At 41.3% G+C, this 20,396-nt stretch overlaps 2 pseudogenes; one reads left to right on the top strand and one right to left on the bottom strand.

Annotated features, from left to right (window-relative positions):
- Positions 1 to 10,167: 10,167 nt before the first annotated feature.
- LOC100604653 lies at positions 10,168 to 12,611 on the bottom strand (annotated as a pseudogene).
- Positions 12,612 to 14,733: 2,122 nt separating this feature from the next.
- LOC115834016 lies at positions 14,734 to 16,001 on the top strand (annotated as a pseudogene).
- The last annotated feature ends 4,395 nt before the right edge of the window (positions 16,002 to 20,396 follow it).

Below are 20,396 nucleotides of genomic sequence, written 5' to 3'. Positions count from 1 at the left end.
GGGAACAATAGAGACAAGCCCAGCTGCGGTTACTCACAGTGGAGCTTCACACCATCCAGGGCCAGAGAAATTGCTTCCCTTACAGGAAGTCCCATACGGAGAGAGAACCATCTGAGTGCTTGTTCTACTCTCAATAAATGATCTAATCCAATATAAGCAACAACTCTGATGGCCCTCAGACAACTTCAGCGCATTTACTGAAGGCTTCTGGGCTCTAACTCTGACCACCATTCAACTGTACTATCCATAAATGGACCGAATGACTGCTGCCAACTTAGCTGCACACAATTTTGCTTATTAGCAAAAAATAGAAAATACTTAAAATGTTTGTTGCTTTCACCATTTTAATGCAAAATACTTTCGCAGCATAAATGCCACCATAAGGTGGAGCCTTGGGAATCCAGTAGAAACTATCTCAGAAAACCTCAATGGGTCTACAACAAGCAGCAGAGGCTTCAACAGACTTCAACAACATCTAGACTCCATGGCCATTGCAGTCCAACAAAACCAAAGAGCCTGGGATCTTCTCCCAACCGGGCAAAGGGGAACATGTTTATATCTAGAAGAAGAATGCTGTTTTTGAGATCAATCAGCCCGGTTTCGTCCAAGAAATTATTAATAATATCATCGGCCAGGCGCGGTGGCTCACGCCTGTAATCCCAGCACTTTGGGAGGCCGAGGGGGTCGGATCACGAGGTCAGGAGATCGAGACCATCCTGGCTAACATAGTGAAACCCCCTCTCTACTAAAAATACAAAAAATTAGCCGGGCGAGGTGGCGGGCGCCTGTAGTCCCAGCTACTCGGGAGGCCGAGGCAGGAGAATGGCATAAGCCCCGGGGGGTGGAGCCTGCAGTGAGCCGAGATCGCGCTATTGCACTCCAGCCTGGGCGACAACGAGACTCTGTCTCAAAAAATTTAATAAATAAATAAATGAAATAAAAATCATCACCCAGGCAGACAAAATTGAATCTCTAGGAAATTCCATGGGAACATGAAAGCAATGTCTATTACCTGCCTTAATCTCTTTAATAGTAACAGCCATTACTATACTTTCAGCTTTTACTTTTGTTCCAATTTTGTTTAAAATGTTAACTGATTACTTGCTCTCTTGCTTATGGCAACTCCATGTTTGCATGATGGTTTTGCAAGGCTTTCAACCTTTGGCTGCCAACATCTTGCCCGCTGGTTCCACGAATGACATGGTTTATACCCGGTTAGATCACACAGGAAGAAACTTTAGGGCCAAGACTAAGCAGAAATAATACCCACTCAGCAGGAAACAGCTCCAGAAAAAAATGACCTAGCCCCTCAACCTCCAATATGATTATGACCCTAAGATCTCTTAGGGGGAAATTGAGACAGAATACATCAGAATAGATAGTCAAGAAAATGGCCATGATCTCGTGATACAGAAAAGTGAGGAAAAGAAAGAGAGATCAGACTGTTACTGTGTCTATGTAGAAAGAAGTAGACATAGGAGTCTCCATTTTGCTCTGTACAAAGAAAAATTCTTCTGCCTTGAGATGCTGTTAATCTGTAACCCTAGCCCCAACCCTGTGCTCATAGAGACTTGTGCTGTGTTTAAGGTTTAATGGATTTAGGGCTATGCAGAATTTAGGGCTATGCAGGACTCAAGGTTTAATGGATTTAGGGCTATGCAGAATTTGCTTTGTTAAAAAAGTGCTCTAAGGCGGTATCCTTGTTAAAATTCATCATCACTCCCTAATCTCAAGTACTCAGGGACACAAAACACTGCGGAAGGCCACAGGGACCTCTGCCTAGGAAAACCAGGTATTGCCCAAGGTTTCTCCCCATGTGATAGTCTGAGATATGGCCTCCTGGGAAGGGAAAGACCTGACCATCCCCCAGCCCGACACCCGTAAATGGTCTGTGTTGAGGAGGATGAGTAAAAGAGGAAGACCTCTTTGCAGTTGAGATGAGAGGAAGACATCTGTCTCCTGCTCATCCCTGGGCAATGGAATGTCTCCGTGTAAAACCCAATTGTATGTTCTATATACTGAGATAGGAGAAAACCGCCTTAGGGCTGGAGTTGAGACATGCTGGTGGCAATACTGTTCTTTAATGCACCGAGATGTTTGTATACGTGCACATCAAGGCACAGCACCTTTTCTAACCTTGTTTATGACACAGAGACATTTGTTCACATGTTTTCCTCCTGACCCTCTCCCCACTATTACCCTATTGTCCTGCCACATCCTCCTCTCCAAGATGGTAGAGATAGTGATCAATAAATACTGAGGGAACTCAGAGACCAGTGCCAGCGTGGGTCCTCCGCATGCTGGGCGCCAGTCTCCTGGGCCCACTTTTATTTCTCTATAGTTTGTGTCTCTTTCTTTTCTCAGTCTCTCTTTCCACCTGACAAGAAACACCCACAGGTGTGGAGGGTCAGGCCACCCCCCCTTCATTGAAACTGTGGTGACTGTACAGCCAACACAATAAGCCTTAGCATTCGCATTGTAATTGGGCTCATTTAAGCAAAGCTATCTTCATTAAGGACTTTCTGTTCTAGAGAGCACGTGCATTTTGATTTTCCCTGTCCTCAAGCTTAACTTTTGCTTATTTTAATAGCAAAAAATACATCCCCCAGCTGGGCACAATGGCTCACACCTGTACTCACAGCATTTTGGGGGCTGAGAAGAATGGATCACTTGAAACCAGAAGCTCAAGAATAGACTGGCCAACATAGTGAAACCCCATCTTGACGAAAAATACAAAAATTAGCCAGGTATGGTGGTGCATGCCTGTAATCCCAGCTACTCAGGAGGCCGAGGCACGAGAATGGCTTGAACTCGGGAGGCAGAGGTTGCAGTGAGCAGAGATTGCACCACCGCACTCCAGCCGGGGAAAAAGAAAACAAACAAAAATACACTCCTGGCTAGAGGTCTAAGATGCTAATGGGACATGCAAAATATGAATAAGCATGTGCAGCTACTGCACATGTGCACCCAGAAGACCATTCAGAACTGGCTTACTAGCAGCTCCTCTTCCCCCCTCATTATTAATAAGAATGTAAAACTCCCATAAGGGGGTTTCTCCAGCGACAATCCAGGCTGTCTCACTCTTAGGAGCAGCCCACCCTGGAATATCTCTCTCACCGTGTACTGTATTCTGCACTTAAATTTCAATTTTTTTTTCTTTTCCAATAAATTATGCTGTACTTCTTTTCTGTGTGTCTCTTGTTTAAATTATTATAAACTAAGAAGACAATGACCGAGGTATCACATCAGCCCTCAACACAGCAATAAATCAGCCTCCTTCCTGTGGGCGTAGTCCATGCACAAAAGGAGTCACATCACCTAAGTGCTGGACCCAGAGATATGTCACAATTTATTCTATGCACAAAGTTAAGGTAATAGAGGAGAGTCATATTAAATAGTTTCTGGGCCCAGGGATATGTCACAATGGCTCCTGCGAGCAGAGATCAGGCAGAATAATTACATAACTGGTGTGGTGGACACAGCGATAAGCCATGCTTTCATCTGCGGCATGACCCTGGAAAGAGAGAAGAGTCACGGCATTTGGGTGCTTGCTGCAGGGGTATGTAACAATTTCTCTTATGGGCAAAGCCCAGGTAAGAGAGGAGAGTCACATCTCCAAGGTATTAACTTAGAAATATGTCACAAGAAACTTTTTAGGCAGGGCCCATGCTGGATCTTCTTATCTTCCAGTTGTTAGGTCCAGGGATATTCAGAATACCCAAAATACACAGGGCTTAGTCAATAAAGGAGAGTCATATCACCTAGATGCTGAGTCTAGACATATGTCACATCTCTTTTTATGGGAAAACCTCAGGTAAAAAAAGAAGGTCACATCAAATAGTTGATAGTCCCAGAGATGTGTCACATTGCCTCCTGCTTAAAGTGTCCAGGCCAAAGACGCACATCACCTTAGTGCTAGGCCCATGTTGATATATAAACATCCAACCAGAGTTGAAATGGTGGCTCATTTCTAAACCCAGCTTATAGGCAAGGGAGGACTCTCCTATCCTGACCTAGTTAATTGTAATGACGTTGACTCTCATACCCGGGCTTAATGCCACAGGTACAATCATGGGTCCCTACCAGCAGGAAGGTCTCAAAGTTGATTGCAACTTTCATTCATACTGTAAAGCACCATTGGGTAGTAAACAGAGAGTGCTAACTGGGCCGAGCACACAGGTGAGATTGTGGCACTCATATGCACACCCAGCCAACAGTAAATATTGTCATCCTCTCACATGAACACAGCTCATTGTTGAGGTTCTGAATCTCACACCTGTAGTCAGTCAAAGGTGGGAAAAATTCACTTATATATGGATACTCATGGGTTGTTGACTCTCAGACCAAGATTCAGCACAACTGTGAGGCTGTGACTTCACTAAGGTGAAACAGTCTGCAGAGGAATTGAGGATCTCACGCACAAATCCAGTCTGGTGTTGAGATGGTTGCTCATGGGCTTAGACCCAACATACAAGAGGTGTTGAATGTCACGCCTACAACTGTGACAGTTGTGGGATTGTTAATCTCATTCCCAGACCATTCTGCAGGTTTCATGGTGAAATTTCCCAGTGCCTAGCACCTGAGTGACTTGACGCTCTTGCATGGACCCAGCCCACCGATGAGATATTAACATATTGCTGGATCCAGCACCTTGAGGGTGTAACTCCTTCATTGGCACTGCCCACAGTGAGCATTTTGACATATCGCTAGACCTTGCACCCAGGTGATGTGAGTCTCCTCTTCTGCCTTGGTGCTGACCACAGGAAGCGTCATTCTATATAGCTTGGCCTGGCACCCAGGTTATGTGACTCTCCGGCTTGTGCCCATATGGAACGGTGTGGTATATTGCTGGGTCCACTACCCAGGCGATGTAACTCCTCTGCCTGGGCCCTGCCTACAAGGGGCATTGTGACAGATCTCTGTGCTCATTGGCCAGGTAATGTGATTCTCTTTTCCTGTCTGGTCTCTTTACACAGAAGAGATTGTGACATGTTGCTGGGCTTAGCACAAAGTTGATGTGAATCTTCTGCCTGGATCAAGTTCACAGAAGGCCTTGTGACATACCTCTGGGTCCATTACCTATTTGATGTGACTCTCCTCTCTTACCTGAGCATTGCCCATAAGAGAGATTGTGACATATCTTTGGGCCAAGCACCTGGATGATGTGACTCTTCTCCCTGCCTTGGTCATGTCCACAGAGGGATGTGTGACTTATAACTGGGCACAGCACATGGGTGAAGTGATTCTTCTGCCTGGTCCCTACCTACAGGAGTCACTGTCAAATACCTCTGGGCCCACCATCTAGACTATGTGACTCTCTACTTCTTCCTAGGGCCTGCTCACAGTAAGGACTGTGACATATTACTTTGCCCAGTACCTACATGATGTGACTTTTCTCTCATGTCTAGGCTCCGTCTTGGAGGCGAATGTGACACACAGCTAGGCCTGGCCCCTAGGTTATGTGACTTCTCCTTTTTCAAAATCCTACTCACCAGGGGCATTGAAACATCCCTCTGGGCACTTCACTTAGGTATTGTTATCCTGTTGCCTGGAGCCTCCCCTCAGGGGGTACTGTGACACATTGCTGGACCCAGTACCTATGTGATATACTCTCCTTTCTTGCCTGGGCCCTGTATACATTGTATATTGTAATATATGGCTGGTTCAATGACTAGGTGATGCAATTCTCATGCATAGGCCCTGCCCACAGGGATATTGTGACATTTCTTTAGCTCTGACTCTCCTCTTCTGCCTTAGCCCTCCCAAAAACGGAGGTGGTGACATATCACTGGACCTAGCAACCAGCTAATATGACCCTCCTCTTTTGCCTGCACCCAGCATATTTTGGGTATTGTGACATATCATTTGTCTGAACACTCGCAGGATGAAAGTCTCCTGCTGAGCCCAGCCATCAGTCAAAATTGTCATTCTCCCACACAAACACAGCCCATAATTGAGGTTCTGAATCTCACACTCAGAGGCAGTCAAAACTTGGAAAGTTGGCTCTCATAAGTGGATGTTGTCCACAAGTGGGTTTGTTACTCTCTGATCAAGATCCCAAACACTTATGAGGCTGTGACTCCATTAAGATAACTTAATATTCAAAAGGCATTAAGTCTCTCATAGAAAAATCCATTCCACCATTGAGATTGTGACTTATATACATAGACGCAACATACAGGAGGCGTTGACTGTCATACCCAGAACTGGCACTTATGTGGGATTGTTAATCTCATCCAGGGACCTTCCTGCAGGTGTGATTCTGACGTACACCTCTATGTGGGATTGTTATCTCACCCAGGGACCTTCTTGCAGGTGTGATTCTGACATACATCTCTATGTGGGATTGTTAATCTCACCCAGGGACCTTCCTGCAGGTGTGATTCTGACGTACACCTCTATGTGGGACTGTTAATCTCACCCAGGGACCTTCCTGCAGGTGTGATTCTGATGTACACCTCTATATGGGACGGTTAATCTCACCCAGGGACCTTCCTGCAGGTGTGATTCTGATGTACACCTCTATGTGGGATTGTTAATCTCACCCAGGGATCTTCCTGCAGGTGTGATTCTGATGTACACCTCTATGTGGGATTGTTAATCTCACCCAGGGACCTTCCTGCAGGTGTGATTCTGATGTACACCTCTATGTGGGATTGTTAATCTCACCCAGGGATCTTCCTGCAGGTGTGATTCTGATGTACACCTCTATGTACATTGCAGTGAGCCAAGATTGCACCACTGCACTCCAGCCTGGGTGATAGAGTGAGACTCTCTCAAAAAAAAAAAAAAAAATAGAGGCAATGACCTTGCTTCCTACCTCTGCCTGAAGTTAGGGGTCCTTGACCTCTGCTGGCACCTAGCAGTCAAAGTGGATGGGGTCAGGGGTCAACTCTCAGCCGAGCACAGGGCCCTTCCCCTCTCGCTACCCCACACAGGTTAAGCTGCTGGTCATGGCTAACCCAGAGCTGCTCTGTGTCCCACAGTTCCCTGCTGAACCAGTAATATTTATGGGGTAAAGTGTGATGTTTCACTACATCATACTACATGGTACAGTGTGATGAAGTGAAACATCACACTGTACTCTGTAAACATGTATAATTATCATATGTTAATTATATGATGTTCCACTGCATCATACTACATGGTACAGTGAGATGCAGTGAAACATTAACATTGTACTCCATAAACTATCATGTGTTAATTACATGATGTTTCACTGCATCACACTACATGGTACAGTGTGATGCAGTGAAACATCACACTGTACTCCACAAACATGTATAATTATGTTAATTATGATGTTTCACTGCATCACATTGTACCATATACACTGTACAGTGATCCACAGTAATTAGCATATTTAACACTTTAAACATTTATTTCCTTGTGCTAATAAAGTTCAAAATCCTTGCTTCAAGCTATTATAGAATAAACGGTACATTATTATTAGCTATAGTCATCGTGCTGTGTAATAGAACACCAGGATTTATTCTTCCTAGCTGTAACTTTGTACCCAGTGACAAAGCTCTCCCCACTCCCTCATCCTTCTGCCATCACTAACCTCTGGTAAACACCATCCTACCATCTACTTCTATGAGATGGACTTCTTCAGATGTCACATGTGTGAGAGCACGTGGTCTTTTTCTTTCTGTGCCTGGCTTATTCCACTTAACATAATGTCCTCTAGGCTCATCCATCTTGACACAAATGTCAGAACTTCATTCTGTTTTATGACTGAACATTATTCCTGTGTGTGTGTGTGCGTGTCTGTGTGCGCGTGTGTGTGTGTAACATTTTCTTTATTCATTCTGTAGATGGGCACTTATACACTGTTGGTAGGAATGTAAGTTAGTACAATCATTTCCCATTTCTATAGGGAGAACAGTAAGGAGGTTTTTTGATAAATTATAAATAGAACTATCATATGATTCAGCAATCTCATTGCTGGGTTTATATCAAAAGGAAACAAAATAAGCATGTCAAAAAAGATAACTGCACTCTCATGTTTATTAAGCAGTATTCACAATAATCCAAACCACTGTTTCTTCTAAGTATTTCTTAATTTACCTTTTTTTTCATATATTACACCCTAAACTTTTAAAGGATTAATGTCTGGTTTCCAATTTCTGAAATTTATGAGTCACTGATTCTTTGACTGTTGCCTTCCTATCTAGAGAGTCTGGTAAAACAATTAAATGCTTTTTATTTCTTCTCAATCTAATCTTCATATATAAATATATTTATATTTTCTATTAATTTGCCTTCTATAATATATATGACTACATTAATTGTGATCAGCATTTCACTATACTAGTCCTATTTTTGGCTCAGCCTATTTTAATATGTAATTTGTATGTTGTACATTAAATTGTTTTACGAAACTTTCAATACTTTACTTCTCATTTGCCTCTTTTCCAAAGATAGCCTGACAAGCTCATAGTTTCTTTCCACATTATTTTCCTTTCTTGTTTTTCCATTATATTGACGTAAACATTTAAATATAAATTCAATATCTGAGATTTATGTGCCATATAATTTCTTCTGATGCTTCACCCCAGTAGCTCATCTCCTTGTGTGCAACATAATTTATAATTTAATCCTCACATATGGGAGACACCACATTCCAATGCCTGCAGGCAGTGTCTCTTTGTTTATTCCATTTGCCTTGTCAGAAGGGAACATCCCACATGGACCTGACATTCTTGTGATCAGATGCATCTGAATGGAGCTCTGGCCTCTTAGGTTGATTACTTCTCTGGATCATTACCTTTATTTACTTCCAGTCCTGGGAAGTTTTCTTAATTTCCTTTCAACTATATTAGGCATTCTGTGAATTCTTGTAACTTCTTGGTGAGTTTAATGGTCTGCATTAAGTGTTTAAAGTATATTATTTTTCTGAAAAGCAGAAATATCAATAAGTGCATATATGAGTGAAATATTTTTCATAGATTTTCTATGGCATCTATCATCATGAGAAATTCCAAGTTTTTTTCATTTGAAACACTCCCCTCATCAATAGAACATATTGTAATAATTTGTAGAGTGTGATTATTTTTATACCATTAGAAAATTAATTATATATTATGTAAATATTTTTGAAATACTCCACTGCAATAAATAGTGTATGGTCAGAAGTATTGTTTTCTCTAACATAAAACTAATAAGAGTAAAATTATTTACCTGAATTCAGACCTTTTGTCTCCAATGGCCATTCTGTCTCATTAGCGTTTCCCTGATCCATAAAAGACATCATTTGTATTTTTTTGTTTCATTCATAATTTATTGAAATGAGTAATTTAAGATTATGATGTTTTATGGCAATTTAGGAAATTTTCAATAAATATATTGAGCTTGAGGTCCTGGCTAAGTATTCCTTTTGTACTCGAAATCAGATTTTTCTGGCACAACTTCATTGCCTGCAATGGTATTTATAAAAAGTATGAATGCCAGCACATGGACTATTTCAATACTGTACTCATTTGTTCATGTATAAACATTTCATTAGCTATGAAACAAACCAAATACAAATGCTGAATGTATAGTATATATCAACAAATTCAGATTCTTCACCAAAGAAAACAATAAAAGATGAATTTTCTGTGACATGTCACTTGTTCATTAGTTCTTTAATATGATTTAAGCTATTCCAAATATAAGAAAATGTATGCATCACTATTCATGTTGTCTCAACATTTTTTATCTAGGTCCTGAAGGGCATAAAAAAGAATTTATATTGTCAGATTTATTTTTATAGACTTTAGATGTTTCTTTTGCTGTATTTTCTGTGCATACTAGTATGAATATATGGAGACAAGGACAAATGAACATTTAAGTGGTTATATGAATTTTGCTCATATGGCTAATTGCTTATATGGATGTTGTAAATGACAAGATAAAATAGTAAAGTTTGATAAACTTATCTGTGCCCTGTGAACTTTAGTTCACTTACTATATAACTTAATTCAGTCACCAATAATTAGTTTAAAAAATGTATTTAAAAGCTGCAAACCACATTTTGTTACACATTTCTGAATCAGGAAGGGGTAAATTGTGACACAGCTTTCTTGTGCCACTGACTTTTTTGGGGAGAAACATTCTGCAATAAAATAAGAGTTTCCAAACTCTATTTATAAAAAAGCTTGAGTTTTCTTCTGTGATTAAACTTCACTCCTCAGTCCCTTTTACCAAAGGAATGGTTCCTAGGTCATCTTTTCGAAGTTTAGTTTCTGGAAAGTTTCCAGCAAACCTCTCCTGTGCTGTGTCCCAGTTGTTGTTGTTGTTGTTGAAAGTTTTCAGCAAACCTCTCCTGTGCTTTGTCTCAGTTGTTGTTGTTGTTCTTGTTCTTGTTTTGGAGAAGGTGAGTCTCTTTAATTGAGGATGGTTTGTCTGTCTCCAATCCTGCATGTGTTTGCCGAAGCTGAAGCTGTATTGGAGTTTTTATTCTCCCACCATCCTTCCCCAGGCCTTCTCCTGTTTTCAACACATCTTTTTCAACATCTTCTGACCTTTGTCGCTATCAGTAATTTCAGAATGAACAGATGCAGGAGCATCATCTCTTCGGAAATTTCCTTCACTTCCCATCTGCTCCCTATGTTTTCCAGCTCTATCTTTATATTTTTGATTCTCCAGTATCTTATCATCCTTGTAGTCTGTATTCTGTAAACCATATTTTACTCATATATTTTTAAAATCCTTTTCTCCTTTCCAACTCGTTTCCTTCTTAGTTAATGATGGACCAACAAATGATTCATCTTTCTTATCAAGGAAAAGATGAGCTCTAACCTGCCCTGGTTCACATCCAACACAGCTATTACTGCCATGGTGAATGTAATAAGATAACACAGTGTCTCCAACTTTCACTTTATCTCCATGCTCAGGTTCATAAGGGTCACATTTAGTTTTCAGCTGAACAATCCGTTTTCCATTAACAATTGTTCCATTTTGAGGGCCTGATCCAAAAGGACATAACTTTGTAAGTCATGGTCAAAATAAATCTCTGCATGAAACTTACACAAACTTCAGGGATTCAAAGAGTATGCTCCCTATCATTTTCCCTTCCAATTGTAGCAGGTTTTACAGCAGTAATGATGAAGAGTCATCCTGTCTGTAACACAGGTGATCTAATGACAGTTACTCTCATATATGACGGCCACACTTTTTCCTCATCTTCCTCCTCAGTATCTTTTGCAGTTGCATTGCCTTTACTGGTAACGCCTTCATCATAACTACCCTCGGTCTGAGAGTCTGTAATTTCACCTTCTTCTGGTTCAGTATGAGTCTCTGTGATTTTCTCATCCTTAAAGTTGAATTGAGATGTTTTCATTAAGAGGAGATTCCATAGTATTTCCACTAACTGGAACAGTGAATTTTGGGGGATTATTTTTGTGATGAATGCCTATTTTGGCTTTTTTTTCACATTTGTGAAATTGTCTTTCCCATTGCAGCTTGTATGTTCAACACTGAAGGCTTCTTGATCCTCTGAATTCAAATCGTTTTCCTCATTTTTTTTTTTTGGAGAAGAATCTGGATCCTTTCTTTTCTCAATTTTTTATTTTTGTTTTGTGCTATAAGTCTGATAAGGTTGCAAATCTACTCGAGAATGAAACCGATAGCGACCACTTTCCACATCATAGTAGTAATAAATTAAATCATAATATATTTGATTCTCAGAATCTTAATAGAAACCAGTGCTGTGGTCAAAATACAGTCCAGCATTTTCATCATAACTAAATCTAGTCTGTGACAAAGCCGCTTCTGCTGCAGCTCTCAAACTTCCAGCTAATGACGAACCTTCTAAGGACGTATCTTGTGCTGCTAATGCAGATGCTGGCTCCTGTGAATTTGAGGCAAATGACCCTGTTGTCTACATTCAACATTTGCTGTCCTATCAGTACCAGGGTGAGCATCATTTTCTATTTATAACTGATAGTTAGAATTCAAAGCAAGAGTTTCAATATTCTGATCTTGCTGATTTGACTGTTTAGTCACTCACTTTATTTGGAAGACTAACATCATTAGAGTAGTTCTGACAATAATAATCTGAGATTGACCAAGGAGCATGGTTCTCTGTGAGTACTTCTACATCAGACTTTTATTATCTCCATTTCTGCCACAGCGGAGTACGTTACTGAGTTCTTCCAGCTGCCTGCGGAGCTGCTGGCGGTTGCTCGCGTCGCTCTGGGAAGCCTTCCTGTGCTAGGCCAGCTTCTCCGGTTCCCGCACCTGCTGCCGGCAGCTCCGCGGTCGCGTTCCAGCTTCCCGGCCCTCCTTCTCCGGAGGCCCGCTGGAGATCGGGGAGGTGGAGGGGCGGCCAAACCGAAGGCGCTGGCGGCGGGGACGGGCCCGAGGCTGTGAGCCTAACGGGGTAGCAGCAGCGAGCAAGGGGACGGCGATCGCCCTGCCCGATCTGCGCAGCCTGGAATCCTGGGAACGATTGTACCTTCTCCAGCGATGGGGGCCGCGGGAGGAGCGACGAAGTCCAGGGGCCAGAAGCGCTCCGGCCGTTCTCGAGTTGAGCTGGAAACAGTGGCCAAGAGTGTTTTAAATCGAGTTTCCAGTTTCCATGTGGCTAGACATGACCTGCTGGTTACTCTTATTTTTTTCTCCATTCGTTGAGCTATGATTGACAAATTGAAAACTGTGTATTTTTAGGGTGTACAAGAGTGTTTTCAGATGTGTGTATGCCTTTAAATTATCTCAATTAAGCTAGTTAGCATATCTATCCCCTCACATAGTTAATACGTTTCTGTGTGTGTGTTGAGAGCACCTGAGATCTACTTTTGCAACAAATTTCAAGTACACGGCATTGTTAACTATAGTCACCATTCTGCACATTAGGTCCCAGCAGTTACTCACCTTGTAACTGAAGGTGCACCCCTTCCATGGAAATCTCCCCACTTTCCTCACTTCCTAGCCCATGGGAACAACGGCTCTACTCTGTTTCCATGGCTTTTTTATTTTTATTTGCTTTTTTAGATTTTACATACAAACGAGACCATGCAGTAATTGTCCTTCTGTATTCGGCTTATTTCACTTAGCATAATGTCTTCGAGATTTATCAGTATTTTTGTAAATGAAAGAATTTCATTTTTTATTAAAGCTGAAAGTATATATCTCTCAGTTTATTTATTTATCTGTATCAGAGGAGTGCAGATACCCTTGACGATACTGATTTTATGTCCTTTGGCTATATACACCAAATTGGGATTAATGGTAGTTCTAGTTTAAAAATTATAAGGAAGCTCCATACTGTTTTTCATAACAGCTGCACCATTTGACATCCTCAGCAACAGTGTACAAGTGTCCTCTTTTCTCTACACCCTAACGCTTTTTATCTTTTGACTTCTTGATAATAGGTATCCAAACACCACGATAAGGTGATACCTCATTGTGATTTTGATTTTAATTACTCTGGTAATTAATGCTGTTGAGCATTTTTTATATACCTATTGGCTATTTGTATATCTTTGGAAAAATTGCTATTTATGTATTTTGCCCAATTATTAATCAGGAAATTGCTTTTAATTCTGCTGTGGGTTCCTCTTTTGTATTGATTAGTATGATATATGTTTTGGATAGTAACATATTATCCTACATATGGTTTACAAATATTTTCTCCTATTCCGTGTAATGCCTTTATATTTTGCTGATTTTTCCTTTATTGTGCAGAAATTTTTTACTTTGACATAGTTCCACGTGTTCATTCGTGTATTTGTTGACTGTGTTCTTGGTGTCAAATCCAAAGCATCATTGCCATGACCAGTGTCAAGGAGGTTTTTCCCCATGTTTTTTTTTTAGAGGATTCATTACTTCAGTTCTTATGTTTAAGTCTTTATTTCATTTCAAATTCGTTTTGTGATGGTATGAGAGAAAGGTGTACTTTTTCTCTGTGCATAGCTAGTTTTTCCTGCACCACTCCTTGATGTGTTTATCCTTTCTCCGTTCTGTGGGATTGGTTGACTGTATATTTGTGAATTTATTTCTGAGTCCTCTATTCTGTTATATTGGTTTTATGAAGGTACTATACTATTTTGATGGCTATAGTTTTGTAACACAGTTTGAAATCAGGAAGTGGGAGGCTTCCAGCCTTTTTGTTCTTCTCAGTATTTGGCTGTTTGAGGTCTTTTGTGGTTCCACACTAATTTTAAAATTGTTGTTCTGCACTTTTAATAAAATGGCATTACAATTTTGATAGAAATTTATTTAACCCTGTAGATCACTTTGTGTAGTATGGATATTTTAACAATATTTTTAGAATCCATGAAAACAGGATGTATTTCCCATTTTGTATTCTTCATTTTCTTTCCTCAACATTTTATAGTTTTCAGTATGCAGACCTTTCATATTCTTTGTTAAACTCATTCCTAAGTATTCCATTCTATTTGATAATATCGTAAATGGCATTATCTTTATTCCTTTTTCAGATATTTTGTTGTTACTGTAAAAAAATGCACCTGATGTTCATATGTTAATATTGTATCCTGAAAATTTACTGAATTGGTTAGTTATAACAGGTTTTTTTATTCTTTGTGGTAAAATGGTGGGTATTCTGAACTCTGGTTAAACGTTAAATTGATAGTTGCTATTATCATTTCAAAATTATTTAAAGAATGACCAGATGGATTCCTGCTTTCATGAATTCAATGGAATTCAAGTCTTCCCATTTAAAATAATTTCGTGTGGTTGACCTGGGTCCTGGGAATTTGGGTGGGAGCCAGGAGATTTGGTCGGATGTGGGAGGGAGAAGCGGTCAGAGAGGGGACTGAGGTGGGGAAGCACTCAAGAGGGGCTCCAGGACAGCCGAGAGGAGAGAGGGTCGTGTCGGAGACCCAGTGGGGAGAGAGAATGGGCCAGAAAAGGAGGAAGGGTGAGAATGGGCAACAGGACAGCTTCCCGGCGCGGCAGGGAAATTTGCTGAAACTGCGGGCCCTAGGGAACAGCGCGGGCAGGGTGGGAGGGAGTGTAGAGGACCCAGCAGTCTCCAAGGTCAGTGTGGAGGAAGGGACACTTCCCGGTTCGTTCGCCTCTGCCCAGCGTTCTGCTGGCATGCCCCCCCCCCCTCCCCAGGGGCAGGGGAGGAGGTGGCTTCTGGCGGGCTCGGAGAACTAAGGGGCACACACCCGCTTCGCAGGGTGGGGGTGAAAGGGGAAGCTTGAGACGGCTGCGGATCTCGCTGGCCCCGTGGGTGGGGGCGGGGGGGCGCCGGCGGGGCCGAGCTCAGGGGGCCAGCGCCGGGGCCTGCAGGTGGCCCTGGAGGAATCTACAAGCACCCGCCAGTGCAGCGGGATTTCCAGAAGACCAGTGTGGACAGCGCCCTGGACACGCCCTTTCCAGCTGGAACATTTGTGAGGCTGGAATTTAAGCTCCGGGAGACAGAGAAGCGGCCGGAGGAAGGACTGGAAGAAACCCAAGTGCAAAGTCCAGCCCAAGGGGAGGAAGCAGAAATGGCTGACCTGCGTCAAACTGGGCTGTGAGGATAAGGTTCTGGGCAGGATGGTTCGCTGCCCTCCAGAGACGCAGACTCGGCGGGAGCCTGAGGAGACGCGGTGCAGCTGGGCGGAGCGGGCAGTGAGGACCCCACAGCTGCTGCTTCCCTGCACAGTTCGCCTTCTCCAAGGCCCGGCCCCCAGCGGAGCCCAGCACTGAATCGCAGGGCGCCCCCTGGAGCCCTGGCGGGGGTAACCAGTGGAAGACCCCACCTCCCAGGGAGAAGACCCCACCGTATCCCCAGTTAATAAAACTGTTCTCTCCCCCCAAAAATAAATAAATAATTTTGTCTGGTCTTTGAAAATGTGTATCCTCTGTCTACTGGTCAAAATGCTGCCTATTTATCCATATGCCTAATTAGCCAAACTTTTTAACCTTGTTTTTTATTATGAAACAAAACAGTAAATTTGTTAATGGTTTTAATATCATCTAATATGATTGAAAATATGTCAATTTGTCACTGCCAATGAATCTTTGTGTTATTTATTTTACTGTTACATATTCTGTCCATAAATGTCTAAGGGGCTTAGAAACTTTTTTTTTTTTTTTTTTTTTTTTTTTGAGACGGAGTCCTTCTCTGTCCCCCAGGCTGGAGTGCGGTGGCGCGATCTTGGCTCACCGCAACCTCCACCTCCTGGGTTCACGCCATTCTCATGCCTCAGCCTCCCAAGTAGCTGGGACCACAGGCGCCCGCCAACACACCCTGCTAATTTTTTTGTATTTTTTAGTAGAGACGGGGTTTCACCGTGTTAGCCAGGATGGTCTCGATCTCCTGACCTCGTGATCCACCCGCCTCGGCCTCCCAAAGTGCTGGGATTACAGGCTTGAGCCACCGCGCCCGGCCGGGGCTTAGTATCTTGCCTATCATAGTGTATATGCTAAGTACCAACTACTCTAATGGGTCAAATTGTCTTTCTATACTATTCTTAAAATACAATATTTATTTATGTATTTTTATTAAAAAAATTTTTGCCTAATCTAATTATTTATGAAAATTATGAGGTCTATTCAGTTTGTCCTCTTGATAAAAAACAAAGTTTTTTTTTCTCTCTTTTTTTTTGAGACGGAGTCTCCCTCTGTTCTCCAGGCTGGAGTGCAGTACACAATCTCGGCTCACCACAACCTCCACTTCCCGAGTTCAAGTGATTCTCCTGCCTCAGCCTCCCGAGTAGCTGGGACTACTATGCTCCACCATGCCAGGCTAATTTTTGTATTTTTAGTAGAGACGGGGTTTCACTATATTGGCCAGGCTTGTCTTGAACTCCTGACCACGTGAACCGCCTGCCTCAGCCTCCCAAAGCGCTGGGATTATAGGCTTGAGCCGCTGCGTGAGGCCTTTTTTCTGTTTATTAATACATTAGAAAGTAAAAATGCAGCTCCCTCACAGAAGCACGTTGCATAATGATGCAATATGGGCTTTTGGTGTGACAACACCATCTGAATGCTGTTTATTGTCCCAATTAGTTATTTTCTCATTCCTAAACCCTCTCCAACCTCCCATCTTTCTGAGTCTCCAGTGTCTGTTTTTCCAGTCTCTATATCCAAGTGTATGCATAATTGAGTTCACAGTTACAAGTGAGAAAATGCATAATTTGGTTTTCTGTTTCTGAAGTTTTTCACTTACCATAATGGCCTCTGGTTTTATTCATGTTGTTGCAAAAGACGTGATGTTATTCTTCTTCATGGCTGAGTAGCATTCCATGATATAAACGTATAGCACATTTTCTTTATTCGATTATTGATTGATAAATTTAAATTGACAATATTGGTTATTGTGAATAGTGCTGCAATAAACATAAGAGTGTGGGTATTTTCTTTATGTCATAAATTATTTTCCTTTGGGTAGATACAAAGTAGTGGGACTGCTGAATCAAATGGAAGTTCTATTTTTAGACTTTTTTGAAATCTCCATACAGTTTTCCATAGAGGTTGTAGAAAGTTACATTCCCACAAACAATGTATAAGTGTTCTCTTTTCTCTGTATCCTTGCCGACAGCTCATTTTTCCGCTTTTCAGTAATAGCCATTCTGCATGGTGTAAGTTGGTACCTCATTGTGGTTTTTAATTGGAATTTCTCTGATCATTGACAACGTTGAGCATCTTTTACGTGCTTGTTGACCATCATTGTCTTTTTTTATTTAAATGTTCATGTTTTTTGCTTGCTCATTGTCTTTTTTTTAAATGTTCATGTTCTTTGCTTGCTTTTTTTTTTGTTTTTTTTTTGAGATGGAGTCTCGCTCTGTCGCCCAGGCTGGAATGCAGTGGCACAATCTAGGCTCACTGCAAGCTCTGCCTCCCGGATTCACGCCATTCTCCTGCCTCAGCCTCTCTGAGTAGCTGGGACTACAGGAGCCTGCCACCACGCCTAGCTAATTTTTTTGTGTTTTTATAGTAGAGACGGAGTTTCACAGTGGTCTCAATCTCCTGACCTCGTGATCCCCCTACCTCAGCCTCCCAAAGTGCTTGGATTACAAGCGTGAGCCACCGTGCCCGGCCTGCTTGCTTTTTAATGAAGTTACTTGTTTTATTTTTGTTGAGCTGTTTGAGTTCCTTGTATATTCTGGACGTTAGATCTTTGTCACATGCAAAACTCGTAAACATTTATCTCATTCCATAGGTTTTCTGTTCACTGTGTTAATTAAGAAGCATTTTCAGGAGCTTTTTAATTTAATTGAGTTCGGTTTGTCTATTTTTGTTATTGTTACATCTGCTTTTCAGATCTTAGTCATAAATTCTCTGTCCAAGTCAATCTCTACAAGAGTTTATCCTAGAGTTTCTTCTAGCATTTTTATAGTTTCAGGTCTTACATTTTAGTCTTTTAATCCATATTGAGTTGATTATTGTATATGGTGGGACATGGGGTCCCATTCCATACTTCTGCATATGGCAATATAATTTTTCCAGCACAATTTGTTGGCTAGGATGTCATTTCTCCAGTGTATGTTTTTGTTGACTTTGTAAAAGATCAGTTGTTTGTAGGTATGTGGCTTTATTTCTAGGTTCTCTATTCTGCACCATTGATCTATGTGTCAATTTATATCAGTACCATGCTGTTTTGGTTACTAAAGCCTTCTAGTATAATTTTAAGTCAGATAATGTAATATCTTCAGCTTTATTCTCTTTGCTTAGATTTGCTTTGACTATTCAGGCTCTTTTTGTGGTTCCATGTGAATTTTAGAATTTTTTTTTCTATTTTATAAGAAATGACATTGGCATTTTGGTAGGATTTGCATTTAATATGTAGATTGCTTTGGGCAGTAGAGTCATTTTAATGATCATAATTCTTCCAATCCATGAGCATGGCATGTTTTTCTCATTTGTGTCATGTACAATTTCTTTCATCAGTGTTTTGTAGTTTTCCTTGTAGGGATCTTTCATCTCTTTGACTAATTGTATTTCTAAGCATCTTACCTTTTTGTAGCTATTGTAAAAGGAAGTGACTTTTTAATTCAGTTGTCAGTTTGATCATCATTAGTGTATAAAAATGCTACTAATTTCTGTATGTTGATTTTTGCATTCTGAAACATTATTCAATTTATCAAATCTAAGAGTTTTTTTGGTGGTCTTTAGATTTTTTTGTGTATATGATTATTATGTAATCATCAAAGAGGGACAATTTGACTTTCTAATTACAACCATATAGATGCACCCTCCAAGACCAATAGACAGAGTCTCTATGGAGGGCACAGGTGATGGTATTTCTTTAAGCTGGCCATGTGATTATGGCTGGAAGCATGGGCCGAGAGCCACTTAGTTAAGCATTGCCTCTCAAGTCTGTCTGTCTTTCTTTCTTTCTTTCTTTCTTTCTTTCTTTCTTTCTTCTTTCTTTCTTCTTTCTTTCTCTTTCTTTCTATCTTTCTTTCTTTCTTTCTTTCTTTCTTTCTTTCTTTCTTTCTTTCATCTTTCTTCCTTTTCTTTTGACAGAGTTTTCACTCATTGTCCAGGCAGGAGTGCAGTGGCGCCATCTTGCCTCACTGCAACTTCCACTTCCCAGGTTCAAGTGATTCTTCAATATCAGCCCCCTGAGTAGTTAGGATTACAGGCACCAGCTACCACACGTGGCTAATTTTTTATGTTTTAGTAGAGATGTGGTTTGTCCATGTTGCCCAGGCTTATCTTAAACTCCTGACCTCAGGTGGTCTGCCCACTTTGGCATCCCAAATTGTTGGGATTACAGGCATGAGCCACTGCACCCGTTTGCCTCTCAAGTTTCAATATGCCTATGAATTATTCAGATTCCAGCCTCTCTCTTACAGATGTGATTCTGCAGGTTTGGAAGGGGTCCATGAATTAGCTTCTTTAAAAAGTCCTCTTAATTCTGATGTTTCTTCCACTACATCCAATATAGTAGCACTCAGCTAGGAAAAGTAGGCACAGAACAGAGCTCCTGACACCCAACACTCTTACCACAACACGAATACTTTTGGCCCAAAGTGGAAGCCACCAATCACCATTTTCAAACATGTCATTTTCTGCTGGCTCTTTACAGTTTAGAAAGCCTAGAGAAGGCACAAATGTTTGAGTAAGTCTGCATTTGGAAAACATGTACACATGAGTTAATACAATGTTTACTGAGCACGTACTATGTGTTCAGAAGTCTGTTACAGAGCACTGTTCAAGAAATATTACGTGATGTGAGTTAATCCTTATAGCACACTGGGAGTTGGTGCTAAGTTTTCTGTAATTTTCAGGATTTAAATGAAGGGCCCAGCATTTCTATTTTTTTCTTCCATTTTAAAAATTATTTACCTGAAGAATAAAATATACAGAATAAAAGCTATATAGACAGATGAGGGGTGGAGCCAAGATGGCCGAATAGGAACAGCTCCGGTCTCCAGCTCCCAGCCCCAGCGACACAGAAGACGGGTGATTTCTGCATTTCTGCTTGAGGTACCGGTTTCATCTCA

This window comes from Nomascus leucogenys, unplaced genomic scaffold (genome assembly GCF_006542625.1).
Source record: "Nomascus leucogenys isolate Asia unplaced genomic scaffold, Asia_NLE_v1 000819F_90249_qpd_obj, whole genome shotgun sequence".
NCBI lineage: Eukaryota > Metazoa > Chordata > Mammalia > Primates > Hylobatidae > Nomascus > Nomascus leucogenys.
This window is presented reverse-complemented; position numbering and strand designations above follow the sequence as displayed.